This window comes from Aquila chrysaetos, chromosome 4 (assembly GCF_900496995.4).
Source record: "Aquila chrysaetos chrysaetos chromosome 4, bAquChr1.4, whole genome shotgun sequence".
NCBI lineage: Eukaryota > Metazoa > Chordata > Aves > Accipitriformes > Accipitridae > Aquila > Aquila chrysaetos.
The window spans coordinates 1,323,639-1,339,048 of record NC_044007.1 but is presented as its reverse complement, the minus strand read 5'-3'; the positions used below and the strand labels follow the sequence as shown (position 1 = coordinate 1,339,048).

The window sequence follows — 15,410 nt, the reverse complement described above, 5'->3', positions numbered from 1 at the left end:
GTGGCTGCGGGACCTGTGCAAAATACAACTCTGTTAGAGCAATTAGTAGAGTTACAGAGCCAGGTTCTCAGAAAATTAAGAATCTTTGGACTCTGTGACAAAAAAAAAGTTCCACCTGTAACCAAAAAGATAAATGAGAGGACCACAGTTTCCTTCAACACTCTGTTCTGAGAGGTTTCCACACCTTCAGGTGCAGGCTTGCCTGTCACATTTGTTTTACAGTGTTTGGCCACGCATGCAGTTCAGCACCTCGGGGGTCAACAGTTGCCCTTTGGTACTGCTCAGCTGTTTGCAAGGGCTAGCACACGTACCAAACACATGCCAGCCCCTAAAAATGCATCTCCTCCTCGTACTGCAACAAAGAGATCCCGCCTATCATCAGGTCTTCCTTAACCAACTAAAATAATATTTCCCTAAATTCTAAGAGAAAATTTTTAGCCCTTGCAAAGAGCTTGGATACGTGATAGTGATGAAGGTTGCCCAAGAACCTAAAGTAAAACAAACCCATCTTTCATCTTCACCACCTAGGAAGGACATGTCTCCTCCCCTGTGAATGCATGTGAGGTACCATGAACTCACTGACACCACAACTGAACAAATAAGCTGGAAAATATTTTTAATGGACTTTTATGGTTACCAAAACACCTTACACTGTATTTTAGATGAACTAGCCTTAACAAGAAAACTTGCAAAGATCAAAAAATATTAAATATTTCACATGAAACATTTCCATGAAATCCAAAAGAAAACAGAAAAGCTGGACAAGATTTAGGCTGATACATAAACCTTTTTATTTTTAAGTCAGCACTTCTAAAATACACCCATGATTGCACCATGGAGACTTTTAGCTGCTCAGGAATGTCACCTGTCAACGCCTGCTCCCCAGGCGCACTTAGAGGGAGAGCTGATCATCACTGATGTTCCCATCCAGTAAATATTTCAAACAAAAACCAATTAACACCACTACACACTGGAAGAATGCTGCTCTCCTGTTCTACCTCAGAAACAAACTTTCCAAACTCAGAGAAAGCTAGAGGGAAAAAAAAAACCAAAAACACAAACAAAAAAACACCCAGTTTGACGCCTTCCCTTTCTACTTGGGTCCCCCCATGGCACAGCTTCCTCCTGCGTCCCTTGGAGAAGCGCAACACCTCCAAGTTTCCTCTCACACCTCAAAAACCTGCTCATACGACATCCTCAGTCTCTTCTTTCTCACTGCTACAGCCCTCACCGAGCTCACCCCAGCATTGGTCCCAAGTCCCTGCTCGTCCTCCACCTCCAGCCCCAAAGAGCTTCTTCTCAGGTCCCCAACCCACCACCACCTGAGCAGGCTGCAGGACATCCCACCAACATGCCTCCAAACCACTCTTCAGAGACATATCTAGGAGCTTGTGCATGCTTCATCCCTTTCTTTCCCACCCAAGCACAACATGCTTCTGAGGAAGCCCTTCCCACCAGGATTGGTGAGAAGCCCATGGGCCAGCTTGGTCACCAAGTTAATTTGAAAGCCCAGAGACACACTCGCTGCTCTCTGCCTCCAGTTCCCCACTTCTTTGGCTCTCATCCACTCCCCTCTGCCATCCCCAAAACCCTTCAGTTTTCTCCCTATTTTCTTATGCTTTATCTCCCCAACGCCCCTCTGATCCTACAGGAATAAGGACCTATAGGAACAACAGCCACAAGTGGGCACCCAGGAAGGAGCAAGAGCAGAGGGGAACGAGCTCCTGAGCCTGACGAGCATCAGGCATTTAGTAACATCAATAGATGCATCCCTTCCAAGCACCCATCGTCTGCCTCTGGAACCCATATACCTCACCCCAACACCCCATGCCAGGCATACTGGCTGGACACAGGGGTGACCTGAAGCTGCACCTAGACGGACCAGGCAGCCCAGGGAGAAGGGCAATGGCTCTTTGCTTTTCTAGGGTACTAATCAGTCCCATCAGGCTACTTATCCATGCCCAGCGGATTTCCATGAAACCTTTAGAAATGTACTGCCTCCACCACCTCTGTCCATCTGTTGATAATGTCTGAGATCGGCCAAGTATAAAAACCAGCGGGGAACATTAAGCTCTTTAGCAGAGCCAGAGCCTGGACACATGTCCACAGTTTTGTGTTTATTCCAGGCTAACACACACTACAGCAGGGGCCAACACCAGGCAAAGCAACCCCAAGCTCTCTCGTGTGGTAACCACATGGGGCAATCGCATCTTCAGGAGGACAGGAATGGCTTCGGCTTACCAGGCTCAGCATCTTTTTCAGACCTCACTTCGCCACGTGCAAGAAGCTACGGCTGTCAGTGCGCTCCTGGCTGTCCACCAGCATCATCCCTCCCGCACCAGAAATTACCTTCCTCTTCACGTGAGTGCCCCTTAATCGGCATCAGTCAATATAAGCCGCGTTAACCGAGACGGTTTAAATACCATGTCTTTGCTAAGCCAGCTCATTTTGACTGAAGCAGGTCAGGGAGTGCTCGCAGGCCCAATTCCTGTGAGCGCTGGCGCTTTCAGAGCCGGCGTGCACCTACATTTCACGCAGGTACAGTCATAATCTGTTTATCCTCACGTTAAGGCTTTGGACCTCCCCAATAGACCCAATCCAGGTTTAAACAAGACCGGTGCACAGGCTTTATGCTGTTATAGCTCTTTCAGATTGCAATTTGATTATTTGGGGTCTAAAACAAAAGATTACTCATCCCAATTCACTCCTGCCATCGAGACAGGCAATGAAATACCATGGCCAATGAGTTACTGTGCATGAGCTAAGCCGCGGTACCCGGCTGCCAGCATATCACAGCCACTCCAAAACGTGGTGGCAAAAAACACGTTAGTTGAACGTTTCTCACGGCTTTCTGCAAATAGTTTCCCTTGTATCTTCTGTGAGTTAATAACTTGCATAATCAACAAAACTGTGGACCCTCCAGGGCAGGAGCGCTCAGGGTAGACGGGGAAAAAAGTCCCTGCAATGCCCTGATTGCTCTCGACAAGCCTATGCAAAGTGCCTTTCCAGGAACACAAGTGTGACCCCAGACCAGCCTTAGAGGGGAGTAAACTATTTAGGACCTGTGGACTGGCTTTGGACCTCACAGCACTCTACCTGAGGCACTCTCAGTGCTTCCAGCCTTCAGAAAAGGAAGACACAGGCAAGTCAGCTCCCCCAGCAGTAGCTGGCTTCGTTTAGATGCTACGGGGTCAAGGACTAAACCTGAGGTTGCACAAGTCTCAGTTTAGCTTGGCTCAGCATCTCCTTTCAGCCTCAGCATTCCCCAGGCAGTCCCACAAACCCACCATCACCTTCCTCCAGGTAGGACAGAAAGACCAGTGTCCTGGGTTTAACCCTTTCCTCCACCATATAACTACATGGTCTTAGAAAGAGGAACTGCTCAACTTGCCAAGAACATCACCATAGCCTTCAACCCACCCATCAGCTATTACCCAGCCTGGAGAACAGAGGGCAGAGGCAAAATTTGACACTCCTGCATCCAGATCTGCCCACTAAGCCAGACCACAGCACAGCTGATGGGCAACCAGCCATGCTGGATCAGGGCTTGAAGTCCAAACCTCTGACTTTTGCAGAAGAGCAGTCATACCTGGCATCAGGTTCACATCAGGGAATAAAACCTCAAAAACCCTCTGAGCTAGTATGGAGCCTACAGCAAACCGTCTTTGGCCAGCTGAGATGCAAACAGCAAAGTCTGTAGCAGAGAATACCAGGAACAGTTGTTTCATAGGTGATTTTTTTTTTTTTTACCCACAGATCTCACAGTGCTGGGGTCTGCTTTTCCCATCACACAGGCAACAAAACCAAGGTACACCGTTAAAAGCATTTACCCCAAGGTCACAGAGGGAATCAACAGCAGAAGTGCATATTAATAACAAAGTATCCTGGCTCCTAGCCTGCTCTATCAGGCCCCTTTCCCCACGCAAATGTTTCCCCCCGCCCTCCAATTATTCAGGTAATTGAAATGCCTGCTTCTGTCCTTGAAAATTAGGTTGAAAGTGGCTTGAAAATTACTTGTAACAACACCAGCCAGGAACAGTTAAGCCTCCACTGATGCAGCCTGCAGGGTTGTCTATAAAACTCCGTCCAGCGGCAGTGAAAGCTGTTTGGTTTTAATCAACTCTAAATGTATTTGAAGGACACTCCCCGGGTCTTACAGGGATGTTTGGTATTCAAATTTAAGAGTATTACCAAACAGCAGAGAAGACCTCTTCAGGCCATCAGAAATTACAGAACTGGGAAAAGAAATCCCCCCTCTCTTCTAGTATCTTGTCTGAATCCCCAGTTGATTTTAACATAAAAGTTTTGTTGTTGGTTTGGGGGGGAGTGTGTTTTGTTTTCCTTTGTGGTTTGTTTGTGGTTTGTTTGTTGCATCTGCATGCACTGAAAATAAAAATCGCATCCAGCATTTTTCACTCAGCTGCCACGTCAAATTATGCTCTCCAGGCCATGTGTCAGGCGTGATCTCCTAAATCTACAGGCTATTTTAATAGCAGGAGAGTCAGACTTCCAGCCCTCATCCTACCAGTGACCTGAATGCAGTGGGAGTAGACTGGTTGGCAGAGCTGTAAGAAACAAAAACATTCCCTGAAGAATTTCTGACATTCCTTCAGCATGTTATTTTACTCTTAAATAACCCGAGCGATATTCTAGAGCACCTCAAAGCAAGCTGCGAATACTGAATAGAGCCCCAATCTACTGCAGAGGTATTATTAATACCTCTCCAAAGAGGGGAAAAAAAATAAAACATCAGGATAACATGATTCACCCAAAGTTACAGAGCCATGAGCAAACTCTGATCCTCCCTGAGATAGTCCTGTCTGACAAGAAGAGATGATTCTTCCTTCAGTATTCTTTTTTCTAGGCTCATTAGCTCCTTGCAGTGGCTCACCTTTATCCTTTCTGAGAAGCAGTAGTTGATGACTTTAAAGAATAAAACAGATTTGGTCATTTAGTCACCAAGAGGAACAGGCCCAGCATGCTTAGAAGAAGGAAAAGTCACAGAGATGTATTTCCTCACCCACAGAGACATCTCTCATGATGGGAAACGGCAGAGCGAGAGGCCGTTACATCTTCCCCAAGCAGGTCTGAGCGCTCCAGCCCAGAGCTGGTTTCCTCTTCACATTACCTGACCAGCACGTGTAAGAGAAATCCTTTACCAGAGCTGAAAAATCAATTCAGTCTTTGACATCCCAGGCACGACCGTTCACGCACACGCTAATCGGTACTGGCACCGCAGCAATTCTGTAGCCCAGAGGCACAGGAGATGGCCCCCAGCAAACCAGTGGATGAAAGCCAGGCTCAAATCAGGTTAAAACAAGTAAACTGAAGAATAAAGACACCAAACACCTATTAGCATTAATCCCTATTAATCCCTCTAACTTCACCTCTCCCCATCCTTTCTCCAACTTTTTGGAAGCTGTCTGAGGATCTAAAACCTTGTGCCTCCTCAGCCCTTGCACCACCACCACAGGACACCAGCACCAGGCCATTCCCAAAAGCTTTCCCTTGCCACAAGAGCTGTGTAGGAAGTGCTAACAAACAACAAAGCAAGTGAAAATCCTCTGTCACTATGTCGTTCAGCATTCGCTCATCCTCTGACAAGGTCATGCGGTTGCACAAAGGCAAATTTCAGAGTGGGATGCATAAACAGGAAAGCCGGTTGTAATCCTTCACCTCCGCTCAGCTCGAGAAGCATCGGTGACAGCCAAAGAAGAAATGGAGTAAGTTACCCATGTGGAGGGTGTGGAGCTTCCATCACTAGAACTCTTTAAAATAGGGTTAGATGACCACCAGGCAGGAACAATGTAGATGGGTGGCTGTTCCTTGAGCAGGGGAGAGACTAGACAGCGTCCTGGGTCCAGCCCAGCTTTTTTACTATTCTACATCACAGTGTTACTATTGTCACTCACCAGACAAATCCAGGAGTTAAATCCTTTATTTGTACAACAGTATATGGGAGACTGGTGAGTGAAGCCAATAAAACAAGTTGGAGAGAGGAACTCTTGCAAGCCCTGAAGCTGCAGAAGGAAGGACAGCATTCAGCTTCTTCAATCTTTAGTCAATTCTCCAGTGAGAGTGGGAGAAGATGAAGGGTTTTACACTTAAAGAGGCAGCAAGGTGCAAAAGACCCTTAGCTTCCTGAAAGAGATGCAGAGAACCGTAAATCTGAATGGAAATGAGAGCTGGACATGACTGCTCACGCCACCAGTGTGCTTAAAAGCCCCAAACAATATTGCATCTTCTTTGCACTGCACAGAAACATCACCGGAATGACAACCTGTCAGCACAGCCATCATCTGGAGACTCCACAGACAGAAAAAGATGGGAGAAAGCAAAGGGAAAGTCCTCTCCCGAGAAGGATGAGTTACTTTTCTCCAGGGAGTTTACACAACACATGACAGCCCAGAGCTCATTCCACTCTTCAATCAAGGGTTTGTTAAACCACACCGCTGCAGATATTCGTAATACCCATTCAACTCTACTTTCTCTTCCTCTGAATTGCTTTCTTGCTACCTTGACTACTTTCTTGTCCAGGGTTTACAGGTAAAGCAACACATCAAAAATCCCTCAGGCATGTAAGTGATCCTCTCCATAGCAGATAATCTCCTTGTCTGGTGGGGGATTGGTAGTTTCCTCTCCTTTACGGAGGCTGTCCTTCTCCCAACGCAGCACATCAAGGCCATGTTTGTAAGTAGCAACCATTCCTGCACCAGAATTCATTTAAACTTTAAAAGAGGGGAAATATGTCAATCTGACAGGCTATCAGCCGGATTAGTGAAAAGTTTTTAAAAGCTATTGACAACAAGTCCACTTCTGCTTTGGATTCGAAAGACCATGCTGCTCCATTAAGTAACCCAGCCACTCTGCTCACATGAATATTTAAAAGAGAAAAAGCAAAGCATTAGGCAGCCAAGCAGCCCGGGATGCGCACTAATATCTTCAAGAAGGGAGGACAGGACAAAGGAAGTGTCAGCACACACAAAGTGGCCAGTGTGGTATGGAAAAGGGAAGGTCCTCTCCTGCATGACTTAGTATGAAAACAGCCTTTCAGCCACACATTCGGCACACACAGCTACTGACACGCAACAGAAAACAGATCCATATTGAATAACCATTAAAGGAAAAATAGAGAAAAGTGTCCCTTCAGTTTAAAGGTATAACTGTCTGGGAATCATGAAGACACAGCACATATTAAAGAAAAACTATTTGAACCCATGTTTCCTACCACATATTACCAGAAAGCCTGAAAAATCTGGGACCACATTAACAAATAAAAAAAAAAAAATAGTAATAAATCTGAACTACTCCGAAAAAGAAATCAAGTTGCATGTCCACATTTCCCAACCATTGCTGCTTAGCACAGGCCTCGAGAGAGAGAGAGAGAGCAAGCAATGGGTCACATAGAACAAAGTAGATCTAACGCCATTCACTGCTCTGAAAAGAAATTTGCAACTTGGCTAGCATGCAGCAACAAGGAAAGCTCCCACGCACCAAAGCCTTTAAAACACACAGGAGCCAAAGAGCAACTCTTCTGAAAACCAGAAGTCTCTAGAGGGAAAATCATTGAAGCAGGAGACCAAAGTTGCAAGGTACAGCATGGAAGAAAAGGAACAGAAAAAGTCCCGCTCACCCAGCACTGAGCACTGCTCCGCTTAAGAGCCCATGAGACAAGACATAAAACAAGCTGCCCACTTTAATATATATTAAAAAGCAAAGGGAAACACCAGGCTGCAGATTTACTGCCTGTCACCAGCAGAGGTTTAACATCTTGATTTCACGCTGGTATTCTTCATTACGTTTTATTACTGGGCTTTATGTCGCTACCACAGCATTCAGGTGGGAATTAAGAGGGTTTCATTCAGGAATGTCTTCAAGTCGAGAACACTAAACAACTCAGCAGCAGGGCACTGCTTTCCCACCGCTGGCTCCTCTCGGGGAACATAAGCAATGCTGAGAGCACCCAGGAGAGGTGCCACGGCTTCACCGTGCTAAGCTGAGCCACGTGAGTGCTCGGCCAGCACAGGGAGAGGCAGCAGGGATCCTCGCAGGGCATGGAGACAGGAAATAAAGCAAAATAATAAAGTCACAGGATGGCATTTCTTAAGTTACCAATGAGTCTATAAACAGCTGGGCTGTCTTACACACACCTAGAAACAACCCATTTTGCAGAGGTTTGCAGCACTAACAGCGAGGAGTTTTCACTGTCCTATAATAGCCTTGGAGCTGTCAGTCAGAGCACCCTTTCGAGCCACATACAAGATCTTTTCAGCACAGCAAGGAGGTTTTATCCTTATTAGAAAGCTGACACGCTGCCTCCCCTGGCTCGGACAGGCCTGACAGCTTGCCTGCGCAAGTCTAAAGGCTCCAAAATAAATATCCCGCAAGCTCTTGAGGGTGGCAGCAGCCGACGACACCTCCAGGACCGGCCTCCCCGAGCCAACTACAAGTCCTGGGTCTGTTTCCAGGGTCACGGCCCGTTTGCCGCAGGGATGCTCCAGCCCCAAAGGGAGGCACGAATAAGTCCCCACGTAGACACAACTCGCTTTCGGCATTATTCAGGCAGTGAAGCGGCTGTTGGGAATTGCACGCGCTGGCACCTGTTTATCTAGAGGGGCCAGGCAGGGACTGCGAAGAGATAAACAAGGATATCAGGTTTAGGGCACTTTTCAACAAAGCTGCTTTCCCCACGCGATGTCCAGGCAATGGCATGTCACCCACGCCCTGCCTGGCCCCAGAAGGAAAGTGGTGACAGTGGGAGAGTCACTGGGGATGGGCATCCCCCTGGTACGGGGGGGAGGAATTGCTGGGGAGCAGAGATCGCTTTACTGGCATTGTATGTCCTGGCTTTTCTAACCCCTTCGGCTCAACAAGTGTTTGTTAACATACCACTCTGCCCTGTCCTCACCTGTCCTCTGCAGTACACATCCTCGCCGACCCTGAAATTTGCTGGGGAGGGGATGGATGTGCTAAGAAAAGAAATTAAAACCCCGTAAAGCATATGTTTCCCAAGCTCCGGAAAGAAACTGCAAAGCCCAATCTCCCCGTGCCGAGCCATGTTTTTAGTCGCTGATCTCAGCAATGTCCACAGGCAGCAGCAAGGAGCGGGATCCCCACCAGCTCATGATGTACCAGGGTTCAGGAAGAACCAGCCCTCATCCCAGCGAGGCATCTATAGCATCTCAGAAGTCCAAACTCCTTACAAACAACAGACAACAGCGCGGAAGGACACTCAGGAAGCAGCAGACAGGGATGGATGTGCCACAAGCCATCAGCTGGGGAAAGAAGAGCAGAGAACCACATATTAAGGGGTATTTCCACGTCCTCGCTGAGGCTCTACAGTGATCCTCAGTCTACTCTGGCACCAGAAGACAGGTTACATGCAGTCTTGCAAAATCCAGAAAAAGCAGGGCAGCTTTTTGGTGCCCCCACATGGATCCAGGAACAAGAAAAATAAGTTTCCAGGACACAGGATGCATTTACTTCACATGCTCTCAATTATGTTTCCCTTCTTCCCCTTTCCCATGTAAACTGTGCACAAACCGTTCTGGGGAATAACACAGAATCCATTGCCCTTTCCTGCTTTTCCCAGGAGGGTAAATGGAAAGACTCCAAGCGGTCAGCAGCAGGTGATTTCTCTCTGCACTTAAAGGCTGTCCTGCAAGATGGGGAGGCTATGTCTGCATTACCAGTGCATCACAGAGCAGCTCCTGGCAGCGAAGGCACATGAAAAAGCATTCAGCCCTAACGCAATTTTGAAAATTTGCATTAAGTACAATCTTTAGAAGTGCGTCACAGCAAACCCTACCTGTTCACAAGCCAACCTAGTTGCTCGTTAGCCAGCATTTCTTCTGCATCATTCTTTTCCTAGACTCCTTCCATCAACAGCTCTTCAGGACATCAGTTATATTAATTGGCTGGCACATTCTCCTGACTGTAAAGGGTAATTTACAGCCTTGGTGCTGCATGAATAACGGCACGGAACAACAGCACAAGCAAAATAAAGCAAGCCCTAGCCACAGCAGGGCTACTGTGAGGCAATCGTGCTAAGTGGAATGCTCAGTTTTGTGAATATGAGATTAATTTGAGTCCATAAAAAGATCTTCATTTGCTGTGGTCTGGGAGCTCTGGGTTAACTTAGACCGAGCAGCTAGATTAAAGATCCTCTCAAGCAGTGAAATAAAGTCATTGGGTTTGCTCCTGCTTTGGTCCTTACCTTCACATCTGAGAACATGGTACCATCATCATTTGCAAAGGCAATTTCCTTTTTTTACAACAGTGCTCCAGAATCAACTCCTAATGCTGAGAACCTTACGACTACCTTCATTCTCTTCAGGAAGGATTAATAAAAGGGCTTTGGCACAGCATCCCTGCATTTTTGTAGTTTCCAGTCCTTGCAGACGTGACTGTGAAGTGAGTACACAGCGGCAGTTCTGCACCAGTCTTGTTGGTGGTAACGTCTTCACAGCTAGACGAGAATTGCATGTTTTTGTCAGTTAGGTTTGATATCGTCAGTCACAAACACTGCAAAACCTAGTAAGCTGCATAGGGATTTTGGTGCGTAAAGTGAAACTTCAGCACTGTAGCAGATAACTTACTTCCTTAGAATCACAGAAATCTTGGTGGGATCTCTGGAGGTCTCCAGCTCAACGCTCTGCTCAAAGCACGAGCATCAACACCACCAAATCAGGGCAGCCACAGCTTCATCTACCCAGATCTGAAATACCTCCAAGGGCAGAGACTCCACAGCCTCTCAAGGTGAGCCCAGCACCCTCAGCTTCTTATTTTAGGTCGCATGCCCAAGGTCATCCCAAGATACTCTGCCACTGGACCATCTCTTCACATCCTTCTTGAACTGGGATGCCCAAAACCAGTCACTGTTTACCAGTATGGCCCCACTAGTGCCACAAAGAGTGTTAATACCACCTCTGAATCTGCTGGACATATTCCTCGTAATACAGCCCAATCCAGTTTTGCTCTATTTGTAAGGAGAGAACATTTTGGGCACTTCCAGCTTAGGGTCCAACACAGCCCCAGGCCCTTTTTAGCAAAGCCACTACTGAACCAGTTGCCTCCCAGGGCATTGGGTCAGGTGCACACTATCCAAGGACACTGGAACTTCAGTGCTTATAGGTTTCCTAAGCTCCACTTCGGGGCATTGAGCTTATTGGGATCTGAAGTCTTTTGCAAACAATGAATCCAAACTCTCCAGAAAGAGATGAACATGTTGATGAGCAGCTCTGTGCAATTCCACCATTCAGAGGAAGGTAATCTCTTTCTATCAAAGAGAATATTCAAAGCTAAGCACAAAGTTGATAACAACTTGCCAAGTCTAGAAACTAGGACCAGGACGAGCCGCAGGCTCAACTGCTCCCTACATTGCAACGCACAGCAAAGTACTTATTTTTTTCAATCTACCATCCCAAAGCAAGTGTCCTGACTTAACTATTACTAGGCAAACATCAGACATGATTTAAATACTAAATATTTAATTACATCTCAACGATAACGGTCCTGATCATCCTCTCCAATCTGCATTTTTCTTTTCCAGGCATCCCTCAGCTGTCTCCCTCCTCTTTCTGATAAAGAGAATGAGGCAGGGAAGTGCTCCGAGACAGTCAGCACCACCCTTCTGCAAGGTGGTCCCTCCTGAACGAAGTATGCCATAGCAAAGCACCGCAATTTTATTTTAAGCGCATAAAGAAAGCATGCTAAAAGGGCAAAACATTTTTTATGAGCTGGCAGAGACCTCTTTTTGTCTTATGATTTTCTACTTACCCTTTACAAAGCATGACATTGAGAAAACAATCCAACTGTCAAGAAATTATTTACATGACAACAAGTCCCGCTGTTCCACTTCTGAAAGGTTTATACTTCAATTTTCCGTAAGTGGAATTTGTCTTTAGTTTGATCCCTAACTCAGAAATTGAATAAATGTCATGAATTCTGTCAGATTAACAGAATGTTAACACAGCAATGTTAATATAACACAGTTTACCAAACTCCCCTGCTCACTTCCCTATATATTTATACATATCTATATCTATCTATATACATAGAGAGAGATACAAACCTGTGACACGTTGTTACTCTAGCCCCAGTACATGAGCCAGAGCAAACATTAGGGTTTAAAATGTATATACCCCGAAGCATAAGGGTAAAAGTTTAAGCCCAGACAATTTCAACGGGGTCAGAATTTCACCATCTATTCTAGAAAAATATCAACTTACTCGTTCCAGTTGCACAGATCTTCTCAGCATGTTGACCATTTCATCTCTATTTGTAGACCATTTTATAGCCTCTTAAATAATTCTTCGGCTTCTTTAGAGCACCTCATCCTTCAAATATTCATGGTGGAGACTGAACTTTCCCTGAACGTCAGGAATGTCTCGCTCCAAAGCCAACACTGTGAGTTAGACCCACAGACAATTTGTGGAGTAATATTTCCCTGTTTGGTTATCATTTAGAGTGTACGTATTTAGGAAAGCTACTGCATTAACCCCATGGTTGGGGGGGTAAAATTAAAGTGTTGCCACATCAGAAAAGAAAAAAAAAAAATAAAAAATACAGCTGCCATATTGAAAGTAAATACCGTAGTCCATTAAGACAGAAAAGGACCAAACTTTGGTTTTTCTAAACATCAATTATTCTGGAATAATTAATTAGCAGAGCTATAACAATACATAAAATTGCTAGCCTCTGACTCTTCTGATAATTTATGCAAGATTAAAGTATCGCTGTGGTTGCCTTTTCCATTGCCTAATTCAGCATTTTCTTTTTCCTTATGAAAGCAAGACTCCAGATTTAACTGCTCTAATGCCCTTTTACAGTGTTTGGTGTAGTAAAATCTAACAGCCACTACAGCATGCTAGCAGGGAAATGATGGATCGCGGAAGCTCACAGAAGGGGAGCACTGTAAAATGCCCCAGTTAATGTTGAGATAGTAGAGTAAATCTTATTTTAAAAACACACACACACATATATATACGGAGAGTGGTATCTCTGATGAACTTGTTTCACCCTATCAAATCCACTTTTGATTTTTCTCATGATAACGGATACTTCCACACCGAGCACCTTGCTTTCCTAATAACTAAGCAAACTGCCTTGCAAGGAAACCATTTCAAAGTCATCATCGCTAGATTAAGCTCACCAATCAACCCAATCACTATGACCCAGCCAAGAAAAAACACCATTTGGGTGAGAGGTTTGTCTCTTCTTCAAACAGCTTCTTCAAAAGAAGAGACTTCATCTCTTTTTTTCCCAAAGCAGCATTTGAAGCCGTTCAATCTGGGCTCTTTGACTCAAGTGTTTCCTCGTCATCCCAAAAAGCTCAGAGTTGAGGCTAGCAGGAGGTGCAGCAGAGCATCCTGTGGCACACGAAGCTCTACAGCCCCTCCAGTGAAGGCAGGCTGCCCCGAGATGGCTGGCACCACACTGGACCTTCTCAACAAGGTTCCTGAGCTGGACCTTCCCTTACCTCTCCATAAAATGCAGCTGCCACTCTCCTATAACCAGAAGCCGTTCATTACACAGTAGCATTGCACCTTTCAATAACCTCAGTAGTTACCGATTTTTTTTTTTTTTTTTCCAGGAGAGCTCTTTGTTTTTTACCCAGGCTACAAATGGGTTGCCAATACACACCAGCTTGCTGGTTTTACCACAGAGACCTCACGTGTTTTGGGGACGTTCTTCAAGGAAAAGCTGTAGTTGGAAAAACCGCAGCATGTCCCACCCACAGACACATACTTGCCTGGGCACACTCTGTCCCACCCAAGGACAAGATGTCCCAGGACATTTGCTGGTACAGTGAGCAATAGCATGTGCTTCACCATTGCAACCGACTCAGGAGTTAATAGCCCACGCTATAGCTCCAAGTATGCTCATGCCCTTTTCCACCGGAGAGCCCCAGAGGGCAGGCTTAAGGGCTGATAACATGTAGGATCAGTTCTGAGAACAGATCTGGACCTATACACCCACACAACACCCTTCCTTGATACTATTCAAAACAATCCCGAGCACGATCCAAAATAGAAGTCTGCCAAAAACCGCACGCGTGTGGATTATACAGAAGCATAAAGGAGAAAGAAACGTTCCTCAAACATAAATTTCCCGGGGGCAATAGCAAAATTCCCATTGACAACTGAAGTAAATGCATTTCCCCATCCCTTAGACTAAAGCAGAAACTTGAAACCGCAAAAGCTGCTGCAACAGCACAGTTTTGTAGGACTCGTGAGATGTTGTCAAGTCCACAAAGCACTTACCCCAGGTGCACTTATGCATCTGTTACATATTCTGAGGGGTATTACTCATTTATATTGCTTTGTAGAGCACACAAAGTGAGCAGCAAAGTCCTCGAATGAATGGCTTCTAACTCAGCTCAGCAGCAATAGAGAGGAATTGGTATATGAAGCTTGTGAGTTGTTACTAGGAAAATCAAATGGAAAGTGTTTGCAAAAGAAAATGAAAAAAAAAAAAAAAAAGACTTGTAAATAGGGATTTGGAAAAGAACGGGAAGCAGAAAGCAGAACAGAGAAACCTACCTAGGTTTTACAGGGAGTCGAGCATCTGCTGGGGCGGGATTTGGGGAGTCCTGACAGACCTGCGGAGGATACTCCGATCATCCACACAGGCATCAGTTCACAGCACGGGAAACATCAGTAATTTCAGCTGTGACCGTGCTGGGGATACCTTCAGTCAGTTTGTGTATTAGGTGAAAGAAAATAGCAAAAGGAGGAAACAAAAAAGGAAAAAGAGACTCACTGTCAAGCTTCAGGTTACCGAGGCATTCGTATTTCTTTTAAGTGCCTTAAATGCCTGCTTTTATTTTCCTTATTTTTACTCTAAGAGCCCAAGGAAAGACAACCAAGGGGATAAGAGGCAGCAGCACTGAAATTCAGCACAATTCAGAGCAGCAGAGAGAGCAAGACACGGTGAAAACTGTTTTCAAAGCTTCAGTACGCAGCCTGAGCATCCACACGAAGACAAACCCGTTCATGCGAGCACTCGCTAGGGACAAGCGAGGGACTAACCCAGCTCAAAATTACAACCAAAGTTTGCAGCTTTCAACCACTCCAAACAAAAAAATATCCCAAACAGCGCAGAAATCACACACTATGCATTCATAAAGTCAGCACAACAGCATCCAGACTCTATTCTTTAGTAGCACAAGCTATAAACGTAGACTTTTTATCAATTCTCTGCCCTTCCAGCAATGAATACTAGCTTCACCGTAAAAAATAACAGCAAGGAGAGACATCCAGCATTCAACAAGAAAGCACTGATGACCGAAATTACATTGTGCCACCCTGATCTGAGAATGTGCTATTTGGAGTAACAGGTTACAGGCACTCGCCAAGTGACATGACGCAAGCCCCAGGAGGATGAGCGAGAAGCTCATACCGCTGTGC

General features: G+C 45.7%; 1 protein-coding gene and 1 long non-coding RNA gene across 4 annotated transcripts in view; both read right to left on the bottom strand.

Moving 5' to 3' along the window:
• ZC3H3 (zinc finger CCCH-type containing 3) overlaps positions 1-15,410 on the bottom strand; it is a 180,303-nt gene that overhangs the window by 147,110 nt on the left and 17,783 nt on the right. The gene's annotated exons all lie outside the window — the stretch shown is intronic.
• Positions 1,867-13,624, bottom strand: LOC121233237. The gene is made up of 3 exons (XR_005932172.1): positions 12,231-13,624; positions 11,779-11,914; positions 1,867-10,468 (listed from the first exon to the last, which is right to left on the bottom strand). It is a non-coding gene; the product is annotated as an uncharacterized LOC121233237 (long non-coding RNA).